The following is a 7,488-nucleotide window of genomic DNA, read 5'->3' on the forward strand; positions in this document are numbered from 1 at the left end:
TGTACTCAGATAATTATCCAAAAGTAAAGAAAAACAAGAAATATTGGAAAGTGCCTTTACATTATTTAAACTACTGCTTCAGGGTAACGCATAATGGAGCTTATGTACTATGCTCTATTTCAACAACAGCATCTCACAGCAATTAGCCTCACAAGAGTAAGAAATTCTCCCTGCTTAGGCCACAGGTAAAAAGATATGTAAATGTAACATCAGTTAGATAAATGCAAGAAACCCCACGCTATGCAGCACGTGCATAAGACAATGACCTTCTGCTACACACAACTGCAATTATATAATATGAACAAACATAACAAACTGATGTGCCTACAGACTGCTGTAATCTGGCATATTCAAAAATCTTTTTGATAAAAATTGTTAGACCCAAATAGTATTATTTTAATAGATGTATATAACACACACTACAGAAACTGAAATAAGAGGAAATGGAACTGATGTTTTACGGAATGCGTTTTGGCTTATTGGACACTAGTGTATTAACTCCAACAGAGCTATACTTTTATCATGCCACTTTCTGTTCTTCAGTAGGTGTCCTTGTGGAGCCAGACTGACCCTGGTCCTATCATGGGTGCACAACAAATGAGCAGGGTGCAAAAAGATTTGCCCCCTTGTGCTTCCCACACAAGGGTCAGGGCTGGCTCCTTCCGTACACCACAGGACCCACAAATCACCTAAAAGGGCTGTGGCCATGTCAAATGGTGATCACTGCTCCTGACTGGCTAAGACTTGCACACATCCTATTACTTCTGTTTTCACTCCTGAGCTGCTCGTTTGTCTCATTCACCTGTTTTGTCTTGTCTTTTAGGACTATCATCTCTCTTGTGCAGTGCCTAGCACAGTGGTGGCCTGATCTGGGGGTGGTCATTAGGTGCTGTAGTAAGAGGAGACCCTAAGATATAAACCTTGGTATCAGAGGCCCGGTATGAGGCCTGGACTAAAGTAATGGTCAAGACTTTGCTAACATAAAGCAAAGTTAAGCTGTGAGCCAGAGGCAGGCCCTGCTCACAGAAGCTGGCAAGGAAAGGGCTGATGCAAGAAGATACGTACCTAAAAGGTACTGAACACTAGATATCAGAACATTCACATACTTGCACATTCCACACAGATAACAAAGAACAGGCTGGCCCATCCCAATGACAGGGGCAAAAGGGTAAAATGATGGATAGAGTTGTTTTGATCGAACCAACATATACAAGGTAAGAGGCGGCACCTTAATACGTAGAGAGGTTGAACCTTGCTGCGTAGAGGGGTTGCACCTCAATACGTCAGGTGTGATGTGTAACTTGTTTGTATCTGTGTATAAGAATGCATCCCTGGGGCGGTGTCTTTGTCCAGCCGAGGGGGCAGTGGAAAGTCCCGCCACTGACTGAGCTGGGTCCATTGCCAAAAGGCACTTTCTCGTAGTATGCCCTGAATTAGGCTAAGAAACCTACAGGGAACTGCCATTGTGTCTGAGGTCGCAATAAACCTAGTCGACGTGACTTTGCATCTTACTAGACTCTGTGGTTATTGGGGGTTCTTGTCGGGTCTGCTGTGTCAGTTATCTTCGAAGAGCAGGGGCAGCACACAGAGGGAACACACGCACGCAGCCAAGTGATATCAAAATTGGAGAAAGCAGAGCACCACACCGGTAGCACTCTGACAACAGGTGCTACCACAATTAAAAGATTAAATGAATAAATAAAGCATCCCTGTCCTCTCCACATTGGCCCACAAAGGTCCTGCAGAATATACTAGGTGTAATTTTCAAAAGCACTCAGCACTGGCCTAATTCTGTCCCAGCTAAAGTCAGTGGTGAACACTGATTTACATCAATGGGAGTGTAAGGGGCTGAGGCCTCCTGTCACTGTCTTGTATAAGGAATGTGCCCCTGCAAGTCCTGCCAATCATTCCACAAACACTGTTTCAACAGAAAACCACCCTTTTGAGGGCTCCTTTATTTACCTGCAGACTTCAAACCCACCACAATCACAGTCTCAAAAAAAAAAAGTCCAAATGCCACAATTTAAAGGTTCTCAAGTGATTCTTGGAATTTTCAGTCTGCCCAGACTCTTCTCATCTCTCACACAGCTCATCCTTCCCAGGTGAGGACCCTGGTAGATGGAGAAACTTAAACAAGCAGACTTCCCCATCCTGGGTGAAACAACAGTCTCACATAATTCTGGGATCATCTATTCAAGTCCAACTTGGGCTTTCCCCAGTATCCTGTCCTTTATATGGTCCTGTTCTCTCTTAAAGGAGACAGGCATTCTGTGATAAGGAGCAATGATAGGCCTATGCTAAGTGGTTTTGAAAACATCATCCTATATGATCATGTATTTAATGACAGTATCAAAATGCACACCTGGACACAGAGTTAAGATTGTGCTGAAAAACGTTTGTTTCCCCAATAACCATAGGGACCCATCAGCCTGGAGATCTTTTTCCTTTTCCTTTTTAAAAAAATATGTAGTTCAGTTTGCCAGTTGGCACAGAGGTTAGAATATTCACATATTAATTCTTTGGAAGCTTCCCCTTCGGTTTTGTTCAGGTCACTTGTAGTCTGTGTCCCAGAATTTTCCAGGAGAGCAATTTTGTAGGACACAGCATTGCTGTGTTCAGTTATATCCCCTTCTAGGCTGATGTATTCTATCATTCTGAAGACAAATGTACTGATACCATGACTAACTAAATCCAAATACACAGTCAGTTCTGTTTCCATATGTCTGAAATGTGTGGGGGGTGGTGGTGGTGGAGGGGATCAGAAGAAGAAGAGAAGGAGGAGTTAAGATTTAAATGACAGCTCCTATTTCTGAGAAACTCTCTGTGACCTCCAGATATGACTAACAGCCCCTGGAATCCCTGAAGCAGCAGCGCTATGGCATGGCAAAGGAAGATTCTGAATATTTAAACAGCTTATATTCCCCATATGGGGTCTACTGAGGAATAAAAAAATGCTTAAGAAAAAAAATTAGAACTAAACTAAGGAACCCAAATGAGCAACTCTATAAAACAGAAACTGGTCAGAGAGGAGATAATAAATCAGTTATTTGTCAGATTTCCAGGTTATTTCTTTATACATTTTGTAAAGGAAGTACACTTCCTAAAAGTAAAACTATCAGCGGACTGGATTTTTGTTTGTTTTCTTAAAGGGCAAGGATCCAAAAGTCACCCAGCTTGATTCATCAAGACTGAAATGTTCAGTGGGACTTTTCTGCCTGCCAGCACACCATCCCAGCTCCTCGTCAGCCCACCTCTCCCCATTGAGAGGTGACCTCTGATGTGTGTAGCCCATGTAGGGGAGCAGAAGACTTCCTTACACCCCATACTGGCGGGTTGCTCAGGAGACCAGGCTTCTAGACTCCAAGGCTCCTTAGGAGCTTACCTGGTGGCCTGCCAAGGAGCCAGAAGCCTGGAAGCCTTTGCAGACATGGCTCCTAGATTTCCTGGCAGCTCGGTGGTGGTCTGCTGTGCAGCCACAGCTTCTAGGCTTACAGGTTCCCAGGGAGGTTGGGAGACCAGTGAGTGTATTTTGTTTTAGAAACATTGAAACATTTCCACTGTGGGAAAATGTCAGTGTTTCTGAGTCAAAAGGCAGACTTCCCATTCTGTGAAAAATAATTGGTTTGGGGATTTTCCAAAAATTCTATTTTTTTTGAGGAACCAGAAGCCCATGTCCAGGCCAGCTCTAGTTCCTACCTTGTGAATCTAGAGAATGTGTGGTTTTGATGGCTGCATTATTGGAGGTGGACAACACAGTAAGATAATATACATATACACACACACAGTTACATATATAGCCTTTTTGAAGTTAGAGGGATCTGTGAGTTCTCAACACTTCACAGCATTGACTCTTAATCCCAAAAGAGAGAGTAATCATCATCATCCTAGATCCAGTTCAGACTTAAGTACTGCACTTCTATATTGTATGCTGGCTCTCATAGTTTAATTTGTTGCATTGAAGTATTAAATTAGTCTTGCTGGTTCATATTGGATTGGATTTATTATCTTTGAATAACATAAAGCATATAATCAGATCTGAATAAGATCATTAGATTGTGCATTTTATTAAGGCTTCAAAGTATAATGGCATATCTATATTGTTTAAGAACCATTTTATTAAAAGCAGAGCTGATTAAAAACAAATGCCAATAATTTTTTGTGGAAATTTTTGAAAAGATTTGTTTTTTTTTTAAATTTCTTTCAAGTGTTTTGATTTGTTTTTAAGGCCTCCACTTTTCACCCCAAAAATCAATTTTTAAAAAATGTTTAGTTATTGATTTTAAAATGGTTTGTTTGTTTTTTAAAAACCAAATCCCCCCCAAATTACTAAAAAAATTCATTTTGGCGAAAAAGGTAATCTTTAATCAAAAAATGTTTCTATTAACTTTTTTTTGTACTGGTTCTCATTACAACGAATGGACTCATAGCTCCCCTTATTTCAGTGGGAGACGCACCGGTAGCCAGGATCATGGGAGAGATGAGGGTATTTGGATTTAATATTTGAACATGTCATGAAAGTCCTGGTTTTATTTGTTAATTTCCTCTATTGTATTTCCCAAGTGGACATCATTTATTAATTTGAAGCTAAAATCCACAAAATAAAAAAAAAGATAGGGGTTCATTCTTAAAGTTAGACACATCCCAAATCTATAGCTTCCACAGGTTTGTTTTTTCAGGGCTGCCCAGAGGGGGGGGGCAAGAGGGGCAATTTGCCCCAGGCCCCAGTCCCCGCAGGGGCCCCCATGAGAGTTTTTCAGGGCCCCTGGAGCGGGGTCCTTCGCTCACTCCGGGGGCCCTGGAAAACTCTCACGAGCCCGGGCCCCCGGAGCTTCTTCTGCTCCCGGTCTTTGCCGGTGGGGGGTCCTTCCGCTCCGGGTCTGAAGGACCCCCCGCCGCCGAATTACTGCTGAAGCAGGACAAAGTGCAGCGGATCTTCGGCAGCAGGAGGCCCCCGCAGCGGGTCTTCGGGGCACTTTGGCGGCGGGTCCCAGAGCAGAAGGACCGCCCGTCTCTGAATTACTGCCGAAGCAGGGGCCCCCACTGCCAAAGACCCCAGGCCCCCGGAATCCTCTGGACGGCCCTGTGTTTTTTTAAAAGGTGTCTGGTTTAGAAAGCACTTGGAACATACACCAGCATTAAAAGAAGCAGGAGTGCACCTGGCACACACAGAACATTTGAGCTAAAGAATTAATCAGAATATCACTGTATTAAAGTCAACCAAAGTCAGCAGTGACCAAAAATTTTTACCAGCTGATGTGTTGTTCATTGGCTAACGTGAAATAAGTTGGTGGTTTCAATTCAGTTTCAGGTGGAACAACTCCTTTGTCACCATAACTGGCTCTTTTAGCAGGGAAGTGAAGAATTAAATCGACAGAACTAGTCTCCTTCCCTAGCTGTGGTCCTGCTATGTCAGGGCTGAAACACATGAGCAGGACAGCATGCAGAAATTTAGCTTTTCAGATTCCCATTCTCTTTCAATTCTATTGAATAACAAAGGATTTAAGTCCACAAGGCTTCCACGAGCACTAAACTTACTAACAAAAAAATCTTTAACAGAAATCAGTGCTGGATTTCTCAACCTCAGAAACATGTATACAACTCCCTCTGAGGTGATAGGGAGATGCACATGCCACCTGTAGACAGATTTTGGCTTTGGTTTCATTCAGAAGTTTTGCAAAGCACAGAGCACCAAGCATCACATTAGGGCATACAAATGCATACCAATATCAGGAATGCTTCTGTACCCAACCGATATTTCACAACAGTGCTACAATCTCAGCTCTGGGAACAAAGTAAATGGTAATATAAAGGTAATAATTGGAGATATACCAATCTCCTAGAACTGGAAGGGACCTTGAAAGGTCATCAAGTCCAGCCCCCTGCCTTCACTAGCAGGACCAATTTTTGCCCCAGATCCCTAAGTGGCCCCCTAAAGGATTGAACTCAAAGGATTGGCCTGCTAAACACCCTGGGTTTAGCAGGCCAATGCTCAAACCACTGAACTATCCCTCACCCCATATATGATTAATATATGTGTGTGGATACACACACATAGTTTTGCAAATCAGAATCACAAAAAAGTATTTCTCGCCTTTAGCTTACAGACCCTTCTTGGGCTTTAGGGCTTTCCATTTAGTCACTTGTTATTTCAGTATCTTGGAATATACTGCTAGCTTAATATTTGCTTGATTTACTACTTTTCTGGGAAGTCTCTAGCAGGAAAATGTATGGATTTTATAATGAAACTAAAGAAAAAGCTAGCACTCTTCTTCATCACCTGAATGTTAATGCTATATGAGATGCCCTAGAATAGACATTTCCAACAGTATGTGTATTTGGACAAGTTTAAATTGAAATGAAAAAAAATTGGCTATCAGAACAAGTTTGAACACATTTGATTTCATTATGGTTGACTGACTTTCCTGCATTCCTAGTTTTCAAGATTAGAAGATCTGTTTGCCATAAAAAAAATTAGAAATGTTATAACAGAATGAGAAAGTAATGTCTTACATCATATTGCTGTCTGGAATACCAGTCTAGTTAACCCCCTTAAGAGTTTCATTTACATTTTCTGCACACCCTTAGTAATGGCAAAATCAGAGTGGAACTGAATGAGACGTGAACCAATCTGCAAGATAAAATATCATTAGCATAAATGACTCCAATTAAAACCTGGCAGGTGGCAAATACTGAAATATTATCTTTTGAAAAACTGAGCTTGTTTAGTAAATGTCACAGCTGTGTGGTCTCCAAAATCTAGAGTAGTTTTTTTTTCTCCCAAACTAAAATAATAATTAAATAAACAAACCTATATTACTACAACACTCTGGCTGACAACTGAACAGACACAAAAACCCAAGAGGACTTAGAGTTCTGGCTCCCACAGCCATAACATAGTAACCTTGTATGTGAATAGTACAGTAAAACTTTGCCAGTTGATACAGTACTAGTGAATGAGAGATCCACTGCAGAATGCATAATTTTATGTATTAATGTGTAACTGAACTGACAATAAAAATAAAGCAAGTATATTGCATAAAAAATGTTCTACTGATTTATTTTAATTATGATATTTCATAAAATGCTGCAGATTTGGGTTATCTCAAACATCACCAAACTTCTGCAAGAGTTCAAAGTACAGAAGCAAACCCAGATCTTCATTTTTTGGCCCATCTCTGTGATATACTGATAAATGTGCAGTAGGGATTTTTCTGTTGTTTTCTAATAATGAAATCTTAGCAATGTGAGACCTCATACCTTTTGAATCAGGAACTCACCTTTCCTCTTGATACTCAGCAGAATTAACACATCTTGGAATCTTCAACATTCATAGTCGTAGAGGATTTCAATAATCTACAAAGATACTTCCAGAAGATAAGTTCTGGACTTCACGGTGGCTAAGGATTATCCAAAGCAATTTCTATGCCTACCCACACAACCAATTTTTCAAACGACATCTACATACCAGACCCAATTTCCATTTTAGAT

The sequence above is a fragment of the Mauremys reevesii genome, linkage group 3 (genome assembly GCF_016161935.1).
Source record: "Mauremys reevesii isolate NIE-2019 linkage group 3, ASM1616193v1, whole genome shotgun sequence".
Lineage (NCBI taxonomy): Eukaryota > Metazoa > Chordata > Testudines > Geoemydidae > Mauremys > Mauremys reevesii.